General features: G+C 37.6%; 1 long non-coding RNA gene across 2 annotated transcripts in view; it reads left to right on the forward strand.

Moving 5' to 3' along the window:
- The window catches only part of LOC131982946 (uncharacterized), a 596,045-nt gene extending 575,546 nt beyond the window's left edge, over positions 1-20,499 (forward strand). Inside the window, exons 1-3 of one of the 2 annotated variants that reach the window (XR_009395438.1) lie at positions 16,335-16,432; positions 17,566-17,663; positions 18,502-20,499. This is a non-coding gene — a long non-coding RNA (uncharacterized LOC131982946). Of the gene's footprint in view, positions 1-16,334; positions 16,433-17,565; positions 17,664-18,501 lie in introns of those variants that run through there. The other variant, XR_009395439.1, reaches the window with a different exon arrangement.
- Positions 20,500-24,804: the final 4,305 nt, after the last annotated feature.

A 24,804-nucleotide genomic window follows, 5' to 3' on the forward strand; every position in this document is an offset into this window, starting at 1 on the left:
TAATGATTTTGTGTCTTTTTTTGGTCATTTTGTTTCTTTTTTTAAGTAATCTAGTTTTTTTCTGTAATTTTGTGTTTTTTTGGGGGGGGTCATTTTGCGTGTTTTTAAAGTAATTTAGTGTCTTCAGTCATTTTGTGTCTTTTGGTCATTTTGATACTGCCTCCAGTGTCCCCCAGGTAATTTGAGTTTGAGACCCCTGTTCTAGAGGGAGACGTTTCCAGTCTGGACATCCTGGTGACTCAGTGAGCTGTGCTGCATACAGTAATGATATTAGTGACATACCTTCAACATTCCCATGGGAAAGTTCCCTTTTTGTTCGCCTCCCGCTGTGAGCAGGGTCAGAGGGCAGAGAGAGAGACGGAGCAGCAAGTTCAGAGCTGGGAGTCCTTTCAGGACGGTTTTAGATTTAAAGTTACAAAATATATATATAATGGTTAAATGTGACACTCTATAAAGCAGGGTTGGGCAGTTCATTTCCCCAAGAGGCCACATGAGATACTGTGAAGGTCGCAGAGGGCTGGAGCAAAACTCTTTCTGCTCAAATTTTTTTTTGAATGACTTTATAAACTGTAGTTTATTATCTGGTTTTGAGCTGTTAGAATACATGTTATAATATGACCATTTTAATGTCAAATATAGCAGTAAAAACTCCAATCACTATCTCACTTTTCCATTTATTTTAAACACAACATACATTAAACCTCAAAAACAATATAGAGCATGTAGAAGCAATAAGTGTTAACAATAAGTTAACAAGGTAACTCAGTGGTTTTTGTGGAACAAATTTCTTTGCAGGTGCCTATGCAAGCATGCACATACATAAATCGCCTTCAAAATAAAAGCACTGTGTGGTTGTATTGATCTCAATTTTTTGGGTAATCTCATGCCCAATGCCCAGGTCTGCTCTTAAGTGAGTGAGAGAGGGGATTTCTGTTATGTAACTGCAACGAGTACAAATCTGATAAATAGAATGGGATATGTGTTTACAATGAATCATTGTATAAATTGAGTTCATAAAATATCAGGAAGGTATGAAAAAAAAGAAAAAATGACATCTTCAAATTGCTAGTTTGAAGCAGAAAGTCCAAAGATTCATCCCCAAACACGAAAAGGCCCAAAAAGAGCGCAGTTTCCAATTTTTTTTTTTTTGACACATTTTTCTCTCCCTCTTCACTTTAGCTATGATGTCATCCACACTAGCCTCTCCATAGGGTAACATTGGGGGGATTTTCTGGTGTGTTTTTGCTGAATAATTTGAAAACGAAAAGGAAGTCATAGCACACTTGTCATGGCCGAGCCGGTCAATTTGATACCTTTTTTGTGTATGTGCGACCAAAACTGTGGAAGGAGTAGTCGACCGAAAAAAACACGGAAGAAACGGAAAAAGAAAATCTAGGATTAAACCCAGTGAATAGTATATATAGTGTGCTCTTTCAAGCACACTCAATATTGCCATTAACTATGCTTGTGCAGGTCAGTGATATCCACTATCGGCTCTTCTCGGATTTATTTGGGTTGTTTGTGTCCCCTTAGAAATGACTCCATTGGTAGTTTGCACAGGCAGCAAAATATGGTAAAAATGGTAAATGGAATGCACTTATATCAATGAGATTTAAACATTACGGAACTTCTGTGCATCACGTTTTGTGCATCTCATTTTTACGTAACTGTCACTTCTGGTAGTTACGTCAGCATCACGACTACTTTGCTTCCGGACATTTATTTTCGTACATTTTTTGACGTTTTAACTGTCTTTTATAACTTCTTACCAGGAAGTCTTTTGCACTTAACCCAGATCAGTGGTTTTGTAGCGTAAATTCAACAAAACGGCAGCTTTTATTTATAGAACCGTGAGCTGTACATGTATGTATAACAATGTGTGCGCTATTTTTAGAACTTCACTTTGTACCTTATATCACGTTGCCATGGATACGCATTGTTCTGCATTTACATCTACATTTTTACTGAACAAAACGTCCGAATTAACTGTCATTACATTGAAAGGGTCAAAGTTATGAGACCAAACCGCTAAATGTCCTTTTTTATATCTATATAACGTTATATATAACTTTATTGACACGTTGCCGTGGATACGCATTGTTCTGCTTCTCTCCTGATGACAGGATTCTTTATCTCCTATTTTCTTCTAAATGGGGCCATTATTTACACTGTTAACATCAAATTGTCTTGAAGAAGATTTTTTACCAGTGATTGAGACCATAGTGTTGTCCTACAAAAAAAATTCTGAGGTAATAAATCAAGTGAGAAGTTTTCTCATTTTGCACTGTAATTAATGGACAGAAATGTTTTACCTCAGCGCCCCCTGCTGGAATTTTTGGTAGAATGCCTGCTCAGACCCGGAGGTTGCCGCCTGTATTGAACCCAGGAAATGTGACAGTCAAACAGTCCCAGTTGATCATATAAAACAAGGATCTAAATGTACATAAGTGAAAACTTGGATCTCAGGGTTCGGATTAACCCTTAATAGGACACTCATTGAAATAATTGCAAATTCCAAATTTCAACCCTAGAGAATATTGGAGAATATTACATACAGCCAGAATGTGTAAAAAAAAACAAAAAAACATACGGACCCGGCGGAGGGGGGTTATATTTTGAAAAAAAAAAGTTTACGACATTTAAGTGACAAATCTACGAGAAAAAAATGTGCTGATTTATGAGATTTAAAGTGGTGAATCTGTGAGGAAAAAGTTCCTTTTTTCCACTTTTTTCTTGTAAATCTGCAACTTTTTCGCGCATATTTGCCACTTTAAATCTCTTAAATTTGCAATTTTTTTCTTGTAGATTTGCTACTTTAATCTAGTAAATTCGCAACTTTTTTCTTGAAATATTACCTCCCCCCCGGGTTTGTATCTTTATTTTTATTCAAACTTAATATGCCCTAATATGCCTTCATATTCAACTTCTCCTCGTACAAGTCATTGAAGAATAACTCTGTTTGTACGACTGTTTCTTGCAGATTTATTTTCTATTTTTTTCATTTTTACATTGGAGATCAAGGTCAATAAAGTTAATATTATAATATTATTATCATACTGATTGGTCAGATGTCATGGTGTCACTGTCTGTGACGTAGCCTGATCTTTGCTGATTAGCTGGAAGAAATCCATGTGGTTCTACGACCAAACAGAGAGACATGGGGACCCCATTGATATCCACTGAAGTTACCAAATATAGTTCTTCGCCCGATAAAGGGTTAAAGCGTTCTCCACTTTCTTGCTGAGAGTTGGATGAAGGGATCGATACTCCTCTGAGGTCTGTATGTCTGCTACCACCAACAGCCAGCTAACCAATCTTGGCACAAAGACTGGAAACGGGGAACCAATCCAAACAAAATCTACAAATGCTACGATGGTTTAGGCTACTGGGAAGCACTGTGACACGTGCACATTAGAGCTAATGGCAACTGTGTCGTGCTATTTCAGAGAAGCAGATTGAGTGATGAAGACACCATTATGCCGCTGCAACAGCTCGTAACACCACCCCGACTTCACAGCACGCCTCATCCAACCCTTACAACATTAATGGAGACTTCATGGCCTCGGGCAGCCCACTGCAGGTGCAAGGTCTAGTCATCAGAAAGAAAGAAGTAGAGCAACAGGAAACAGGAAACGACAGCGAGGGAAAATAGAAAAGAAGAGAGGGGAAGATGGAGGGAACGGGAGACGAGGAAGTGGGTGCTTTCTCTGCCAGGAGAGATGCTGATCTAGTCCAAGACTCTAATGTGTTGAATTGATCTCCGTCTCTTCCCTCTCTTTCATGTCACCCCATACTTTCTCCACCACACTAACACACCCACACAAACACACACTCCCGGCTCCTGTTTCATAAAGAATCCTCTGTGCTATTGGCTCCCTAAATTGCCTCTCAATTTTCATTTGGCCGTTCGATTAGTCTGCGCGCCTGCTCCCCTTGTGCTCGCTCCCAAACCACTAGAAGTGTTGCTTGCAGGCAGATCAATGACACGCTGCCACGGGAGGAGAGGAAGAGGGGCTGACGGTGGGGGTTCTGTCTCTCACCTCCTCCTTCCTCCGCTGTTTTTCTGCACTTCTTCATCAGGAAAGAGAATAAGCTTTCCTTAACCCTTTGGTGCACAACGTGGGTCTAAAGTGACCCGATATGTATGTTTTATGTTCTATATCTTTGCAATAAATTATTTTTATCATTCAGTATTCCAGGTTTTCCTCAATTAGTTTGTTTTTGTTCATCATGCATCATAATTTCATGTTTTCCTTTATTCATTTTTTAATAAAATCCCTTTTTGTGTCACTACTCTTCTAATGCACAACATGGGTCAAAAATGACCCGTATCCATTTTTTTTTGCTAAGTAGCTTGCTAAGCTAACTACTTAGCTAACTTCTTGGCTAAGTAAGTAAGTAAGTAAGTAAGTAAGTAAAGTTTATTTATATAGCACTTTTCACAGATAAAAGAAAGAAATAAGATAGGGGAACATAGTAGCTTGCTAAGCTAACTACTTATAGCTACATAGTAGCTTGCTAAGCTAACTACTAAGTTAACTTCTTGGCTAAGTATTTAGATAAGTAGCTTGCTAAGCTAACTACTTAGCTAACTTCCTCGCTAAGTAGTTAGCTTAGAAAGCTACTTAGCCAGGTAGTTAGCTATGTAATAATACAAAATTTGTTTTCTTCATAAAGTATGTGAGGCAAAATAGAAATAATGACCAGTTGTTATCAAAAACAAAATATTTAAAGAATACTTGAAATATTCAATCATAAAATAAGTTGATATAAAAAAGATAGAGCACAGAAACACACAGCAACATTTAATAACATGGGGAATGAATGAGGGTTAAAATATTCCTCTCTCCTCACTCTCACTTTGTTCCCAAGACTGTGCAACAAACACTAAATGTGAGGCAAAAAAGGGTTTTCTGAGCGCTCCGTTTCATTCTTATTTCTATGCATCTTTACTTAAATGTGTTTCTTTTGTGATATGCTATTCTATCAGGGGTATTTAAATTTCCTAAAGCACATAAATGCAAATTTAGCGTCCCCCTTTATTCGTCTCAGCTCCCTCTGGTCGTCTCTGCTCCTAATTATTCCAATCTTCATCTTCTCTTTCACATTTAAATCTTGTTTCCTTGTCATCTTTACACTCATCACATTGCAAAGGGTGGAAAAAAAGGAAAAAGTTGCTAGCTGTCCATTATGTTTCAGTTTTAATTGCAAGCATGCGTGGCAGTGTTTTGTTTGTTCGTAAAGGTTACAACTGAACTGTTGACTGACATTACCTTTAAGCAGCTAATTAGAAACAGTAGGTGTAAGATAGTTGTGCTGGGTTCAGGCCAGCCTTCACTCACAGTGGAGAGTGGGCGGATTCCTGGTTTTTGATGGATATTCGTTTCTGTTCTGCTACAGTTATTGGCAAGAATTTGTGTTTTTGCTGGATCTGGTGGGCTGACTAATGGCACAACTCTAATCATAGTCTGTCTGTCATTCATCCTCATTTAATACGACTCCTCTCTGATGGTCATGACCACAAGAAATGTGTATGTTGGTGGAAATAAGCGTTCTGTGAGGGGTGTCTGCTTGAATTTTTTTTCAGTAAAATGGTGCTTACTCAACCACAGCTTGGGTAATGAGTCAATGAGCAGCACACACAGTTGATGAGCAAATAGTATGCAAGACTCTGCTGAACTGCACAGCAATAATCCAACGATAGTGTGCACACACTGCAAAAAAAAGGTGTGTCTGAAAACAAGATAAAAACACTAAATCTGATTTATTTATCTTGCTGCATGGACAGATAATTTCACTTGACAAGATTTCTTAAATTAAGATTATTAAATCTAGGAATAAGCATGTTGAACATTTAAAATAAGAAATTAACTCTTATTAAGTCTTGCTTTATAGCGTTTTCAGGTTATGCATCATGTTTTTTTGAAAAGTAACTAAGTAAAGTAATTAAAGTAACTACCGTATTTGCTCGAATAGTAGCCGGGGCTTCTATTAATAAAAAATCAGTTTGGGACCCGGCTAATAATAGGGGCAGGCTATTATTTGAAGGAGGCTTTTATTAAAAAAAGAAAATCAGAGCAGCTCTGACCGGCACTTTTTAGACTGTTTTACACAGCGCATTGTAGCCAGTTACCCGGATGTCGGCCATATTGGAAGTACTGGGATGTAAACAAACAATGAACAGCACGCTGAATGTTCATTTTAAGCAGGATTTAAAATGTCTAAACTACTAAAAAGCCCATAAGAACGTGCGTAAACGGCTCGACTTTACAGAGAATGACTAGGACAGCAGGAGAAACAACCATATTTACCTACAGTACTAACTTGTGTGGCAAAACTTCAAAATACAGGTGTTGTGTTGAAATCTGTTACCATCAAATGATGTTTCCTGAATGGTGTTCTCCGTAGCATCACCTCCACGGTTGGAGTTAGGATTTCAGTTGAAGGTTAGTCCTTGTAGAGAGAACTGTTTGGGGTTAAGGTAAACTTGGGCTCATGTTAACAACTTAAAGGAGGACTGGTTGGGATCAGGGGTCAGGTTGGTGCAGGTTAAGGTAAGGGGGACACATATCGACGGGGGAACAGACTTTGACATAACACCGGTAAGACACCCGGCTTATAAAAGAGGCTTTTATTTACTAAAAATTGTTTTTACACCCGGTTACTAAATGAGGCCGGTCATTAATAGGGGCCCGGCTTTAAACTGAGGAAATACGGTAATTACTTTTGAAAATAAGTAATCAGTAAAGTAACTGGATTACTTTCTTGGAGAAGTAATCAGCAATCAGTAACTAATTACTATATCTAAGTAACTTAAACAAACACTGCTCACAACCGTTATTAAATTGATTGTTAATTTTCAGAGATATCACAATCTTCAGACCTGCTCCTCCTCCTCCTCCTACTCCTCTTCCTCCTCCTTCTCCTCCTCCTCCTCCTCCTCTTCCTCTTCCTCCTCCTCCTCCTCCTCCTCTCCTTGGCAGAAGTCGGTCGTAGTGCAGCCAGAGGCAGTTGGACAAAGACCTAATCACTTCACACCACACTCTCCACTTCGCATTTTCCCATCCGAGGATCCAACCCACACTTTTACAAGGCCAGTGTGCCTGCAGCCTGAGGAAACTGCTAGTTAATGTGAAGAAGTCAAGTTCAAGCACACACAATATTTGACATGAGGAGTTTCTTTGTGTCCTTGGAGACCATATTCTCTGCTCATGTAAGGGAAGGTTGTTTAGACGGCGCTGTTGGAAGAAGGACGCATATGATTTAAGACTGTAGCGCGCCGTCCAAGTGACTCATTTATCACATCTGGAGCTGCTGTATGGGGGGAAACGGCACAAAGAAGGAGTGACACAAAAGGAATATAAAGCAGAGAGAAAAGAGGTGATTTCTTCAGGTGGTTTAGACTCATCAACATCTTTCCCCCTCATCACCTGAGCCCCACCCTGGGCTCTGTCCCAGCTCAGGCAGCCAATTACACTGGGGCATGTGTGTGTGTCGGTGTGTGTCAGTGTGTGTCTGTGTGTGTCTGTGTGTGTGTACATCTTCAGTTATTTTGAGTGTAAAGCTGTGTGTGTGTGTGTGTGTGTGTGTGTTTGTAAGTTGAACACCTGAGAGGCACAAAAGATTGATGCACTGCCATGAATCAACAGACGGCATTGTAAGTGATTGTGTGCCTCAAAGCTGTGTGTGTGTGTGTGTGTGTGTGTGCGTTTGCATGTTCTTGTACTTCATACATAGTGAGGACCGGAACACGTTTTTAACCAACAGAGTGAGGACATTTTTGCAAAGTGAGGACATTTCGGCCGGTCCTCACTTCTTTAAAGGTTTTTTTTTTAGATTTCAGACTTTGTTTTAAGGGTTAAAGGTTACAGTTAGGTTCATGTTAGGGTTAGGGTTAGGGGTTATTATAGTTAATGAAAACTAACGAAATAACTAAAACTAGAATTGAAAAAACATTTTCGTTAACTGAAATAAAAATAAAAACAAGTTTTAAAAAAATAACGATAACTAACTGACACTGTATTTTGTGGTTACAAAACTAACTAAAACTAACTAAAATTATAGTGAAAATGTCCTTCATTTTTGTCTTTGACAACTTTTTTCATACGTAATGAAGATGGATAAGGCAAAGGAAATAAAGGAAACATTTATTGTGACTTTTTTTAATCTGGCACCCAACAAATACCCCATTACTAAAAAAACTAAACTAAAACGAAAGCATTTAAAAAATAAATAAATAAACTAAAACTAGCAAACTCACTCTGAAAACTAATTAAAACTAACTGAATTTGAAAACAAAAATTCACAACCCAATTAAAACAAACTAATGAAAAATCCAAAACTATTATAACCTTGCTAGGGAATTCACTGTTACAATGAGGGTCCTCACAAAGATAGAAGTACAAGAATGTGTGTGTGTGTGTGTGTGTGTGTGTGTGTGTGTGTGTGTTGATCCAAACCTGTGACAGCTGTTTTGCCGGAATGCTGTTACGATCTCTGTAGGCAAACTTAGCATTTTACAATTATTTTTGGTTAAATATGCTACGTGTGTGTGTGTGTGTGTGTGTGTGTGTATGTGTGTCTGTGTGTGTTTGTGCATGCGTCCATGTCTGTGTTCATGAGGTATTCAGGCTGGAGGTAATTTCAGACAGCTGAGACAAATCAATACAAGTTTAAGTACGAGGAGGGCAATCAATGTCTTAATTTGTCTGTAAGTGCAGAGTAAAGGTGGAAGAGCATGTATGTGCTTCGTATGTGTGTGTGTGTGTGTGTGTGTGTGCATGCATGTTTGTGTGTGTGTGTGTGTGTGTGTGAGTGAAAGCATGTGCACATATCATAGCCAAAGGCTTCTTTTCATTGATTGATTGGACAGGTATCCACTGTGGGTGTAAATGACACAGGGACGTGGTATGAGGTCCTCTGTTGCCTCGGGATAATTGACACATGTAACCTTAATTCAGTATGTCCCCTAACATATGTAGGCATTTACCACATAAACACACTACCCTGCAAAAATCACTAAACTATATAATGACTGTGGCTCACTGGTAGAAAGCATATATACCACTAAGGCAGAGTGGGTTTAAATCTAGCCTGAGGTCCCTTTGCTGCATGTCTCCTCCTTCCATTCCTTTTTTTTTTTTCAAATAAATCATGATTTTTTTTTTGAGTGTGCTTGAAAAAGCACACTACATACTACTCACCAGGCTTGATATCTTCTTCCATTTCTTCCGTGTTTTTTCGGTCGACTACTCCTCCTTGAGTTTTGGTCGCACATACACTAAAAAAGGTATCAAATCGACCGGCTCGGCCATGACAGGTGTGCTTTGACTTTTCTAAGGGTTTCGACAAACGGTTTTCAAATAATTAGGCAAAAACAAAAAAAGCACCGCTCAATGTTACCCTATGGAGAGGCTAGAGTGGATGACATCATCGATAGAGTGGAGAGTTTTGGTTGCACATACACTAAAAAGGTATCAAATCGACCGGCTCGGCCATGACAGGTGTGCTATGACTTTTCTAAGGGTTTCGACAAACGGTTTTCAAATAATTAGGCAAAAACAAAAAATGTACCCCTCAATGTTACTCTATGGAGAGGCTAGAGTGGATGAAATCATTGCTAGAGTGGAGAGGGAGAGAAAAATTTGTCAAAAAATACATTTGGAGACTGCGCTTGAGGCCGCAAATGCCACTCTACAGAAATAATTTATACATAGAAACGTATGAAAACTTGTCTTCTTGCTCACATTGGTCTGCTAAAGCTGTCAGAGTTATAGTTTGGGCGTAGGACACACAGATGATCCACCATCACCACCCACAGTCTCATTGACTGCCATGGTAAAAAGGCGGGAAAATATCTGGAGGAAAGCAGAGGTACCAGTTTCTTCTGATCGCTCTAAAAGAACAATTTCTTCATTTTTCTTCACAAAACACATATGTAGACGTTCAGGAAGAACTCAGGATGCTCAAAGTGAAGTCGGATCAATCATAGGAATTATGGTTTTGCCAAAAATGCTCTCTGTTCAAGGGGCAATTTAAACCTGTTTCCACCTCTCACAGTGGCGTCAAATTACATAGCAGTTGATTTCAGTTGATTGCTCTGCTCTGATTGGTGGTCGCCACCTGACCCTGGTTGCTTGGCTACCAAAGACTAATTACTGTATACAAAGCAGGTCCTATCCATTCCAAAAACTGGACTCTTCCATGTCATGCACACTGAAAAAGATTAAACCAGCATCAACAGTGTTACAAAGAAGACAATATAATGTGTTTTCTATAATAATATCTCTATGTTTGCAGTGTATTACACTGCTTCCTCACAGCTCAAGTTACCAAAGCTTTAGTAATTGAAGCCCCTTATATAAGAACAAAGTTGCATCAATTCGGGCGCTAATTTGCTCCGAGAGATGGGTCTACATGTTGTTTAGACGAACATAATGAGCACACTGGCGGATAGGCTGTTATAACCTCCATGGATTTTCCTGACAGTTGCTTTCATAATGCTCACACTTGCTGGGCTGTTCTGAATGGTTTTGAGAAGTTGGGTGAAACATTATTCAATATACAGTATTTGCAACTGAACCTTGGGTTGTACTACTTTTTTTATTGCATAAATTGGACTAAAATTGAGGCAGCTTTCAGTTATTCTGCTCCTCACCTGTGGAACAAACTACCTGTAGATCTGAGGTCCGCCCAAACGGTCAGCTCCTTTAAATCAGGACTAAAAACACTATTGTTTACTGCAGCGTACTCTTAACTTTAACACTTTACTGCCCTTACTTTTTAATTACGCAATGTTTGACTTGTGCTTTTTATTATTTTATCTATTTTCTTATCCTGCTGTATCTTATTTTATCTTATTTTTATTTCCATTTCCCTGTTTTAATTGACTGTTTTTACTGTTTTCAATTGTGTCTTGCTGTTTTCAATGTTTATGTAAAGCACTTTGAATTACCTTGTGTTGAATTGTGCTACACAAATAAACTTGCCTTGCCTAAAGAGTGTACATACCACTGTAACACATTTCAGAGGAGACTTATACACTGTAAAACTCAGGTGTAGATTTACAATGAAATCAAAACCTGAAAACATGAAACAGTATTCTGCTGTATTGCTGCCACACAGTGTCATACTATATCTTGCATACCATGCAATCAGGGAGAAGAAATATGTGATTACAGCACTTTAAGAGAATGCCATAATTTACAGGAATGTACTGCAAATATACAGTAAATTTTACAGTGTAGGCCTACTGTAATGTTATTTACTGGCAAAACGGTGAACAGTATTGTGTTATAAGTTTACAACAATAGAGTAATATTCTGCAAATGCATTTCTAGTTAAACACTGTATTTAAGAAACTGCAAAAAAAAAAAAAAAAGAAAAGAAATCAGTGCTTTGCAGGCGAAGCTGCTGCCAGTTAATTACTGTACATTTACACTGAAAGTTTTACAGTGTAGCTAGTGTTATGCTCTGTCTCTAGTTGGTGGTTGTAGATTCCCAATCCCTTGAATATTGCTTGTGTACACAAAGTAAAAATGTGCATGCTTCTCTTGATATTTCATGTGTTCTGTGAAGTTTAACATTTATCTTGCCGTTAAATTAAACAGCTGTGAGCTTCTTCTGGAAGAGAAGAAATAAATGAAAAGATATCTGAAATTGGTTGTTAGGACAAATCAAGTTAAAGCAAGAAATGTGACACTTGGGTTAGATGCATTGCAGTGATCTTGTTAATATAATCACTATATTTAACAAAGACATACTGGCATATTTAACCCATTGGGGTCTTGGGCTATTTTGGCCATTTTTGAATACTTTTCATTCTGCCTTTATATATATCACTTAAAAATGTTTACCATGCCTTGTTGGTATCCTTTTTTTCCAGCACAACCTCACCTATATGACCTGATAATCATTTTTTCCACTTTGTCTTACTGGGTCGACATTTCGAAACCAAAAACAAACACAAAATTGTTTTTCAACCAGCTTTTTTGAGCCTGTAAAACCACATTTCCTTCTACTCTTTGAAGTGGCAGGCTTTTAAATGTTTTTCTTTTTATCCTTAGTATTAATATTGTATATATTTGTTTGAGTAGTTACCTTGGATTTGGATTCTCTTTTCTTTCTTTCTCTTTTCCTTATTGTTGTATAGATTTGTTAGGATCTTAAACTCTAAGCTATATTCATACAGGGTTTTTTTTTTCTCAGGGTAAATGTATATTGTAATTGTTTGTAATTTTATTATATTTTGTAGATGGGGTAATTGTATATTAGCTTTTAGAAGCTATATCTCTATATGCAGCACATCGGATGCATGTCCTGTATCTATGTTAACTGCATTGTCCCTATCAAATAAAAAAAAAAAAAATGTATGTCATAAACAGTCTGCCAGTAGTTAATTATTCTCAAAATGCCTCAAATCGTTTCACTGATATCGTAAGACAATTCATTAACGTTAAGAGAATACGTCCTATAGCTGCAATAATTCATGCATTACACATTAAATGCTGGTGATAAACGACATGCAACGTCATAAAAATGACGAAAGACAGAATATTTTTATATTGCCTGCAAATATCCCAACTCAATATTATATATTAGCCATACATTTATCTACTTCCCATCAGCCGGCGGTTGCATAAATCTGAGCTAATGACTGAGAGAAAAGGAAGAAAAAGAGACGGAGAGCAAAGAATGGTAGCACACCACCCCCCGTGTCCTTGTGCAGCTTTTTAATAGAGTCATAAATACATGAAGATGTCGAGCGCTCCATGATGGCGGCGGAGCAGCTTCAGGGCTGTCATACATCCATAAGACATAGATACAACAGACAGGCCAGGTAGACAGTTATTAGGGAGCATGATAGGGCCGCATGCATGGTGGATTCCTACATCAATGTCCTGTAGGGCAGTAGTTCTCAACCTTTTTGAGTCGCGACCCCCAATTTAACATGCATGTTGTCCGCGACCCCCACTCACTGAACAGAATCTCACACGCACAGTTCAGATCACCCAAAAAACAAACAAAATGACCACAAAAAGACACAAAATGACTAAAAAGACACCAAATGACCCAAAAAAGGAAACAAAATGACCAAAAAAAGACAAAATGACTAAAAAAAGACACAAAATGACAAAAAATACACAAAATGACCAAAAAAAGGAAACAAAATAACCAAAAAAGACACAAAATGACCAAAAAAGACACAAGATGACCAAAAAAAGACATAAAATGACGCAGAAAAGAAACAAAATGACCCAAAAAAGACAAAATGACTAAAAAAAGACACAAAAGGACAAAAGAAGACACAAAATGACTAAGAAAAGACACAAAATGACCAAAAAAGGAAACAAAATGACCAAAAAAGACACAAATTGACCACAAAAAGACACAAAATGACAAAAAAAAAGACACAAAATGACCAAAAAAAGACACAAAATGACCAAAAAAGACACAAATTGACCACAAAAAGACACAAAATGACAAAAAAAAAGACACAAAATGACCAAAAAAAGACACAAGATGACCAAAAAAAGACATAAAATGACGCAGAAAAGAAACAAAATGACCCAAAAAAGACAAAATGACTAAAAAAAGACACAAAAGGACAAAAGAAGACACAAAATGACTAAGAAAAGACACAAAATGACCAAAAAAGGAAACAAAATGACCAAAAAAGACACAAAATGACCAAAAAAGACACAAATTGACCACAAAAAGACACAAAATGACAAAAAAAAGACACAAAATGACCAAAAAAAGACACAAAATGACCAAAAAAGACACAAATTGACCACAAAAAGACAAAAAATGACCAAAAAAGACATTAAGTGACCAAAGAGACTAAAACACATTACCACATGAACACTTTAACACAGTGGAGACAGAGCTGACTTCCAAAATGATTTGGCGACCCCCAGAAATCATCTCGCGACACCAATTGGGGTCCCGACCCCAAGGTTGAGAATAGCTGCTGTAGGGGAGTTTAACCCTTTGATGCACAACATGGGTCTAAAGCAGGGGTGTCAAACTCTGGCCCGCGGGCCAAATTTGGTCCGCAGTGTAATTTTATTTGGCCCGCGAGGCAATACCAAATTATTATATTATTATTGTACTATAAAAGCTGACCCGCCGGTATTATACGGCGCATTTAGCGCTAATACTAGATTTATTATTGTTATTTTATTTTTAAATGTATTAACCTGTTGAAAAACTTTATTTTGATATTTAAATCAGAAGGATGCAAATAGAAAAGAGGCATACGATTTTTATTTAATTTTTATTTAATAAATTAATGACATTGATGTGTTTTTTATTTGAAATTTGATTTTGCATGTCTGCACTATTTAGTTATATATTGTATGTATATAAGTGTTGCTGGTTCCATATTTAATGTTAAAGCAAAACATGTTTGGTATATATTAAAAGGTTTATTTGTTCAATGTTGGCCCGCGATTTTATTCAAGTTTTAAATTTTGGCCCATTGTGTATTTGAGTTTGACACCCCTGGTCTAAAGTGACCCGACTGAGTTTTTATATTCTATATCTTTGCAAAAAATGAATTTCATCATTCAGTATTGCAGGTTTTGCTCAAATAACTTGTTTTTGATCATCATCCTAATTTGTTGTTTTCATTTCTTACTTTTTGAATAAAACCCCTTTTTTTATCACTACGCTTCTAATGCACAAGGTCATTTTTGACCCATGTTGTGCATTAGAAGGTGTTTATATGTTGTCACCAATTTCAAACCGGACAAAGAAGACACGGATATTAACTATCCTAGGTTGTTAAATTGGTGTTTTTTCAATGGAAATGCTGATTTGGTGGCTCTAATAAGTCTCAAATGTTAAAATATGTGATTTTCCAATGTAATCTGGTGGTTCTAACAACTCTTTTATAGTTAAACCTTCAAAATAAGACAAACATAGTTACACATGTACTCAAATTGTTAATTTAGTGAATCACTTTTTGTATCACTACGCTTAATTTTTGACCCATGTATGTAAACTTGACGTAAAAACTATTTTTCTTTATAAAGTATGAAAGGAAAAATGGATATAATGATCTCCAATTAAAAAAAAAAAGATATTTTAAAGACACAGCCAGCATGAAATAAGACATAAAGACATGTATATACTCTCTGAATGCATACATAAAGGCTATACCTTTTCATGTACAGTGCTTAAACCTGCACGAAAGCAGCATGGATCTTATCATCTAACCCAGGAGTGGGCAATTAATTTTCCCAAGGGGCCACATGAGAAACTGTGAAGGTTGCAGAGGGCCGGACCAAAACTCTGAACTAAATTCTGCTCAATATTAATTTAATCGCTTTATAAAATACAGTAAATTATCTGGTTTTGAGCTGTTACTAATGTAGTGACCAGATTGCTACTAAAAAAAGATGCCACTAGTACGATGAGATCCCGTTTATAGTATTTTACACGCACAAATGAAATGTCCAGTTTCCGTATATCAATTAACCCACTTTATTATAATGTTTCCAAACAAATATATACTCCTTTCTTAAACAAATAAACTTATATTTCCAACGTATACATCACATTTCTGCGGTCAAAAAACTGTGTGCCTCTTGGGCATCTCAACACAATCAGTCATACACCGGTGCCTTATATTAACTCATGACCTCAGAATCCATAATGAGCGCTCTTCTCCACCCGGCGGTGGGAGGCGCAAACAAACAAACAAACAAACAAATAAACAATCAAAGCAAAATGGCTCTAACAACTGATAAGAATACGATATAATATGATAAGACTGTTGATGTGGAGTAAATCAAATACAGCAGTAAAAAGTACTCCAATCACTACTTTTTAATTATTATTATTTTTTTTAATTATCTTTTTATTAGGAAATTTCACAACAATTGACAAGTACAAAAGGATTTACAGTTGTTAGTATCAAAATTGTACAGAGCCAAGGGTTTTGTATCCATAGCTTCTTGTTTCAAATGTTTATTGTCCATTCCCTTTTAATAATATGAATATGTAAAGAAAAAAGAAAAACCTACAATTTAACTATTTACATCCAGAGGGGTATGGAGGCAAAAAGTAAATACATAACATGAATAAATAAATATAAATGTCTGTAGCAGTTGCTTTTTCATTTATTTTAAACACAACTGTAAATTACCTTTAGCAAGGTTCCTATTGGTGTTTTTGTATTATATAGCTTGTTTTTCATGTTTGTAAATTTTCTGGGTGTTTTACAATGTTGTGATGCTTTTATTTTGAAAAGGTGCCGTCCAGTGTGAAACGGCTGCTTTTATTTTGAAAGGTTGTGACAGGAAATAACAGGTGGAACGGTAAAATGAAAAAGAACGGTAAATAATAACTAGTGCGTCATAATTCATATAAAGTTGGTATAAAGTATTAAAAAGGCTTCTATAGTGGCTGACTGACAGGACACAAGGTTTGTTAAAGTTTATTTTCTTCTGTCATATATATTAGTGGCTATATTTGTTGTCTTAACTGTAGTAAAAGTGATTGTTAGCTCAAGTGCTAATGCTAATGTTTGTTAGCTCTTACGGTGGATTCACAAGGTGACCAAAGAATGTCTGAGTTTTATTTTCATGGAGCGATTTTAAATAAATCTAGTGAACTATCAGTTAAAGAGTCGAACGTCATTCAGCCAGGAATGCAACTAAACATACATTCAAAACACTAAAACAATATAGATCAGGGGTCTCAAACTCAAATTACCTGGGGGCCGCTGGAGGCAGTATCAAAATTACCAAAAAAAAGACACAAAATGTAAGAAAAAAACTAAATTACTTATAAAAAGACAGAAAATGAAAAAAAAAGACAGAGAATTACAAAAATATGACACAGAATGACCAAAAAAGACACACAATGACAGGAAAACAATTTAAATTACTTAAAAAATTAACGAAATTACCCAAAAAAGACACAAAATGACCAAAAAAAATACACAAAATTATTTAAAAAAAGACACAAAATGACCAAAAAAGACACAAAATTATTTAAAAGACACAAAATGACCCCAAAAAGACACAAAATGACCAAAAAAGACACAAAATTAATTTTAAAAAGACACAAAATTACAGAAAAAAGACACAAATTTACAAAAAAAGTAAATAAAGGGACCTTCCACACACAACACGGTAAAGTGCCATTCATATAAAACTCACATTAAACTTTCATATCAAGGTTGGGGCCACAAAATACCGTCATGAGGGCTGCAATTGGCCTGCGGGTCGCGAGTTTGAGACCTATTATATAGAGCATGTATGTTATGCAGTAAACCAGTAATTTATTAACTTTATGCAAAAAAGCAGTACATGTTTTTGACAAGGTACCGAGGTAACTGAGTGGATTTTGTGGAACGCGTTTCTTTGCAGGTGGGTATACATGCAGGCAGATATACGTAAACCGCCTTCAAAATAAAAGCACTTCGTTGTATTGATTTCTAATTTCTTGGTAAGCCCAATGCCCAGGTCTGATCTAACCCCACAATGTTAAACCATCCTTTAAGATCTTGTAAAACTGATGTATTAATGTATTTGAAATTGATTTTCTAACCAGGAACAAAGTCTCGGTGCACCTTTGAGCTCACACCACTGCACATGACTGTGACTCACCCGCAGAACAAGGCAGAGGGAGAACAGGCAAGAACACACCAGGTCCACCCACACACACACACACACACACACACAACACACAGAACTAAGACTGATCACTCATGCAAATTGCATTCAGCACAGCCATCTGAAATTAATGTCTCCACATCAAAGGAAACAGAGTATGAAAAGTTAAAATGATGGCAAGGTAATTTTCAGGCATGAATGCACATTAAGGCAAAGCTACAACACTATACCAAACACACAATAACATCTATTGAACATAATTAAGCCATCAAGGAAACGCAGTTATTAAAATAACTAGCTAAAGGGTAGATAAGAGCCTGCAAATGGTGCAAGGCTAAGGCACACATATATATAGCCTTAAATTGCTTTTCCAGTTTAACAAAGTGTTATAATCACTCACTGGAAGAGAGTTACTGCCAGTGTTGCTCTGCGTGTGTTAACCTTGCCTTTTTACTTTAAGCCCAGCACCTCACACATGCAAATGTACCTGAACCATGAATCATTTAAGATGTTTGAGCTATATTTGGTTAGCCAAAGCGTCCTGTGTTGTTAATCTATCGCTAATTATCAGCATGAGAACACACAAAAAACAAAGCATAAGATTTATGCCAGCTGCCAATGTCAGCCATAAAATGTAATCGGGATATGACATCTTCAGAAAGTATGTGTGATTCAGTAAAACAGTCCAAAGCCCATAGCTATTCAGCTTATTATTATGCATCACAAATAAAATAATCAAATTGTCACATTCAAGCAGCATGAAGGCAGCAAATGTTTGGCTTTTTGCTTAAAAAAGGCAAAAAGGATTATTTGATTATCGAAATAGTTGCCAATTCATTTTCTGTCTATTTTCTGTTCATTTTCCTTCTAATAGATAATGCTGTGTTCGATTGCACTCGGAACTCGGAAAGATCCGACCTCCGAGTCGGAAAAGTGCAATAGAACGTTCAACTAGGGATTCCGACTCTGGAATTCTGGTAGGATCCGAGCAGCCTGAGTAGGTCGGGAATACGTGGAAAACATCAAAGCAAAATGGCGCCACACACCGTGAGAGGTAAACAGTCACTTTATCTTCAACATTTAGTCTGTTATGTCTCGTTTAATTTAGCATTTGTGTTACTAAAAGTGTAGGATTACTTTGTGGTGGTATTTGCACTCCAACTCTGTTAATTAAAGAGTTTGTGTGAGCACAGTAGGGACGAAAAAGCACAGTAAAAGTGTAAAAAATATTGTAGTTTTTCCCATATTTAAACTACATTAATCTATAAGGTGTAATACTGCACTTCTTTTTATTGTATCCAGGAAATTGATAAGATTTAATTATATTTTTGTCTCTTAAGTATTTGCAGACCACAATTCCACCCTATATTTGGACCCCAAGAGGACACAAACCATTTAACTGTATGTTGTACCAGGTAGCTGATGTACTTCCCCAGAATAATTTTTAAATGCTCCAAAGACATCCAAACAAACATCAACTCGCTGTGGTCGGCCATGTTCTCTGAGGTTGAGCAATGAAACGCATTTACCTCGAAAGTCGGAATTTCCAACTCAGATCTTTCCGAGTTCCGAGTGCTATCGAACGCAGCATTAACCTATTAATTGTTGGTCTATTTTTTTTAAATCTGATGTACATATTTTTGCTAATATTTTGACTTGCAGTAAGTAGAAATGTATATATACAGGACTTTTTGATTGAAACATAGGACTTCTAAATGATGGGTCTGCTACTTTTTCTTAAGAAAAAGATGTGAGTGATTCTTCCACCACTGTCCTCTGTGCAGCAGTGAACAGGATCTGACTGCTGCAGCTGACAGATGGGCTCTGTCCCTCCATCTTTACTTCTCTTTGATCTTTGCTGTCTGTGACTGTCAGTCTGCCCCCTGTCCAGCTGTTGCAGGAAGGGTGAATGCCAGACGATGCAAGACAGTTGCAGAGATGCCAGCTGCCAGGATGCCCTCAAACTGGCATCTTAGAAACTCCTGAGGGGCCGGGGTGGGGGTCTGCACCGTACTGTACCACTCTGCATCGAGTAGATCGGACTGACTCTTTTGGTGCTTTTGCTTCTGTTTGGTTGTTTTTGTCTGAGAGAGGGGCTCTGTCAACCTTAACATATTAAACCTCTCAAGTCCAGGAGATTTTGGTTCAGATTTGTCAACTTCCTCTGCATTAATTTCTGTCTCTGTTTAGCATCTTTCAGTCTGTCCTTACATCACATGCATGGCTCCTTTTTCTCCACACAAACTTGGCTATCAGTCGGATTTTTCATTTTATTTTAATTAACAAAGTATGAAAGCTGCTAAAGCTAATACATAATAAAAACAAAACAATTTGCATGTAAATTGAAAATGGTAATGGTTTTAATTGTGGAAAGAAAATTCACAATTTAAAAAAGGTCTAGAAACATAAATGTCACACTGTGAAAGCTCCTATGATGAACTTTCAACTGGCTTTCTCAGCTTGTCTACATATCATATAAATATAGTTATTACTGTAAACAAACATGTGGATTCTCAATAAATAGATGGACTCCAGAGGGTTAATGAAGAGACATATTTTGAAAAAAGCAAAGAGGGTTGGACCGGTGTAAACATTTTCAAATCAATTTGATATTTATCCACCAGACAGGACTGGTATACTGAATTTTACCAAATAGTGTCCCATTTGACTCCAGAGTGAAACATAATGAGACTGAGAGTGCCCATGAATCCAGCAACTCCTGTCGGGAAAATATATTTTTGCGTAATCTTGACTAAAACAACCAGATTTAATGCAAGTACACTTCTTGACAAAAGATTTCTTAAATTAAGATTATTAAATCTAGAAACAAGCATGTTGTATGCTTAAAATAAATCTCTTAAAACAAGATAAATTAAAGCTGCGAGCAGCGATGAACTGGCCCAAACAGAGTGCACTGCACATTATTTGTTTCCTACCAAGATAAAAAAAAACTTAAGATTTAGAAGTGTTAGATAATTTATCTTGTTTTAAGAGTTAATTTCTTATTTTAAGAGTTCAACATGCTTATTTCTAGATTTAATAATCTTAATTTAAGAAATCTTGTCAAGTGAAATTATCTGTTCATGCAGCAAGATAATTTCCCTCAGATTTACTGTTTTCATCTTGTTTTTAGACACACCTTTTTTGCAGTGGGATAATGAATTTATGTTGTCATATTGCTCCATATATCTTCTAACGTAACACAAAAAAAGAATATTTCCGTCTCTCTGTGTTTCTCTGCAGACCCACTTTGAAAAGTGTTGACCAACTTTGTTTCCGTGGTGAAAAAAAAAAACTAGAGCAGTGAAGATGGAGGTGATAAAAATATATATGTGACGCATACTGTGTGTTTACTGGTGTGTACTTTAAAATGTCAACGCTACGTTCTCGTTGCTTCGTAGTGAGATGATCAGTATTGTTGTGTCACAATGGAAATCTGTAATCATGCAGCGGAGGAACAAATCTGCCGGTGACATTTCACGGCTCAATCATTTTTTTCCATCAATTGTCTTGTCTTTTGAATTAGAATTGAATCGAGTCGACTAAAGAGGCTAATTTTAGAGAAAATAACCTGATTGCGCACTAAGGCAGAAATCAGAAGGAACACAGATGTATGACAGGGCTTTGCTCTCATTTTATAACCTACTGACAGACACATTAACCCTCTGGAGTCTCCAAAAGCTCCAAATCCAGACTTCTTCTTCACATCCAGACTAGAAAACAAAGCAGCGTGGAGCCCTACTGTAAATTTACCTCTAAAGTTCTGGCTGTAAACTCCATGAGGCCAGTTTCAGTTTGATGATGATATACCAAGTAAAACTGGAGACAAGCTCAAATATATTTAGTATAAAATGATAGAACTGGATGTAACCCTCTTATATGTTAGATTTGACACCTTTGTTCACATTTGCAGCATTTAAAAATCTTTATTGAGCATGATAGTGTTTTGAAAGTAAAGAAAAAAGATTAAAAATCTCATTCTATGTTGGACTAAAGGACTAAAAAAGACACAAAATGACCAAAAAAAGACACAAAATAATTAAAAATGTCACAAAATGACCAAAAAGACACAAAATGAACAAAAAATACACAAAATAATTAAAAGACACAAAATGACCAAAACTGACTAAAAAAGACACAAAATGACCAAAGATGACGAAAAAAGACACAAAATGACCAAAAAAGACACAAAATGGGAAGACAAAATGAGAGAAATGACGAAAAAATGACACAAAATGACCAAAAAGACACAAAATGACCGAAAAAAGACACACAATTACAAAAAAAGGGACAAAAATACACAAAATGACCAAAAAAATACACAAAATAATTAAAAAGACACAAAATGACCAAAAAAGACACAAAATCACCAAAAAGACACAACATGAGAAGACAAAATCACCAAAAATGACTAATAAAAGACACAACAAAAGGTGTTTAAGTGGTGTATACAGGCAGGATGAAAAGGATTCAAAAATGGACAGAAAAGCTCAAAGAGACTCCATAGAGTTAAAAAGGCCTGGCAGTCTCAGACAGCAGGGTCTCACATCTGAGGCTGCATGATGTAACATGCACATATATAAATATACATACACTATTTATAATGTGTGTTCTACTGTATGAAGTAAAACGCGCGGGGCTATAGGACAGAATATTAAAACTCCAGCTGATGCGTCTGATCTGCTTCATTATGAAACACAATCTGTTGTCGTGCCACCTTGTGTGCTAATCACAATGTTACTGAAAGCAACATGGAGAGAAAATCACTGTTGGCCACAGGAGCGCGAGTGGGAGAGAACAACAACAAGGAGGATGGGATATCACAGCTTTTGGCTAAGGAGAAAAGAGAAAGTCGTGTTGTTTTTGATGGTGAACACAGGATGAAAAAGCGAAAAAGCAGACAAACAAACAAGACTCAGTGTGAGAGTCTGGTATTTCAGAGATGCTAGGTTCCTGCCAGGTCTTGTGCGACCGCTGCTCCGGCCTCCCCCTCGTCTCTCTGGGCGTCTGATCCCAGCTCAGACGCTCGCTCTGTGCCGCAATTTGTCTGCTATAAAAATTCAACACATGCACTCACAAATGTCTGTACAAGCGAGAAGGCTGGCTGTGTCTTTCATTCGGGCTTGTTTGCGAGTTTGTTTCCCCTATCATGTTTGTTCTTTTGTTTTCTTGGCTTCGCCTTTTTTCTCCCGTTTTTCTTTTGTCTCTCTTCATTATCTCCGCGTCCCTTTTTTCTTTCTCTCGTCAACTCTTTTCTCTCTCCCCTAATCCTCGTGTACCTTTGAGACTGTACTCCCCGCCTCGCTTCATTTCAGGCTTCAGGCTGTTTTAATGCACCAATTAGTCTGTTGTCTTGACTCGCACAAAGTGAAAAGAGCAGAGGGGGGAAAAGTAAAAAAAAGTCTTTGGGACAAAAACAAATTCATCAGAAGCTTTTTATCAAGAGAACAAACGAGCGGAACAACCAGAATACAAAACTGCTAATGGGCCGTGTGTTTGTTGGTTACAGCAGTGGTTCCCAACCTTTTTCTCGAGGGACCCACATTTTTACCATTGTAAACTTCGGCGAGGTTACCGCTAGGTGAGGTTACCGCTGGGTGAGGAGTCCGCTAGGTGAGGTTACCTCTATTTGAGGTTACCGCTAGGGGAGGTTACGCGAGGTGAGGTTTCTGCTAGGTGAGTTTACTGCTAGGTGAGGTTACCGCTAGGTGAGGTTACCACTATTTGAGGTTACCGCTAGGTGAGGTTACCGCTATTTGAGGTTACCGCTATTTGAGGTTACCGCTAGGTGAGGTTACCGCTAGGTGAGGTTACCACTATTTGAGGTTACCGCTAGGGGAGGTTACGCGAGGTGAGGTTTCTGCTAGGTGATTTTACTGCTAGGTGAGGTTACCGCTAGGTCAGGTTACCACTAGGTGAGGTAACCACTATTTGAGGTTACCGTTAGGTGAGGTTACCGCTATTTGAGATTACCGTTAGGTGAGGTTACCGTTATTTGAGGTTACCGCTAGGTGAGGTTACCACTATTTGAGGTTACCGCTAGGTGAGGTTACCGCTATTTGAGATTACCGTTAGGTGAGGTTACCGTTATTTGAGGTTACCGCTAGGTGAGGTTACCACTAGGTGAGGTTACCGCTATTTGAGGTTACCGCTAGGTGAGGTTACCACCAGGCGAAGTTACTGCTATTTGAGGTTACCGCTAGGTGAGGTTAACACTAGGAGAGGTTACCTCTAGGTGAGGTTACCTCTAGGTGAGGTTACCGCTAGGTGAGGTTACCACTAGGAGAGGTTACCTCTAGTTGAGGTTACCGCTAGGTGAGGTTACCACTAGGAGAGGTTACCTCTAGGTGAGGTTACCACTAGGTGAGGTTACCTCTAGGTGACGTTACCACTAGGAGAGGTTACCTCTAGGTGAGGTTACCACTAGGTTAGGTTACCTGTGTTTACTGCAGGAGGGATGTTACACATGTCCTTATTCTCCCGATATAGCCTTTATTTCTAAACTTTTCTACAGTGATTTTCCTATTTAAACAAATGAATAAACATTTAATGTAGCCCTTATTTAGTTGTTTTTGTCCCACTAATGAATTAAATGCAGACACATCTATATTTAACACATTAGATTTATTACATCCCTTAAAATCAAGAGGACTTCGCAATCAGTGAGTGAGTCACTGCCTTCAATGTGTGTGACCAGATATCGACACACACACACACACACATACACAAACACGACCTTTGACCCCAGTCCTGGCCAGGTGGAATTGACTTGATTGGCCTTTGGCTGCCAGCAGCCTCCCACCTGCCGGGGTCAACGGAGCGCTGACCTTTGACCCGACATGGAGGCTCAGAGAGTTTTCGGCTCTCTTACAGAAATCCCTCGCGAGCTGCTATTTAACAGAATCCTCAGTGAGGTGAGTACGCTCAAAGCTGTGACCTGCCCCCCCTCCCGACATCCCAGTGGATACCTTATGCTGTCATGAATATGCTCATGAATATTCAACAGTCACTCGCTTCCTCACCGATGGAGTCTAGAGAGGGAATGGTCCACCGTCTGTTCTTTTCCAGCAGATTTAAAAAGGTGCCATATGCTTTAAAATGTCACTCCTCAATGTTAGAATCTGTCTGACAAACCTGGTTGTTAAATAAATTCAAGTTTTTAAGATTTAGAGAAAGC

The sequence above is a fragment of the Centropristis striata genome, chromosome 13 (assembly GCF_030273125.1).
Source record: "Centropristis striata isolate RG_2023a ecotype Rhode Island chromosome 13, C.striata_1.0, whole genome shotgun sequence".
In the NCBI taxonomy this organism is placed as follows: Eukaryota; Metazoa; Chordata; class Actinopteri; order Perciformes; family Serranidae; genus Centropristis; species Centropristis striata.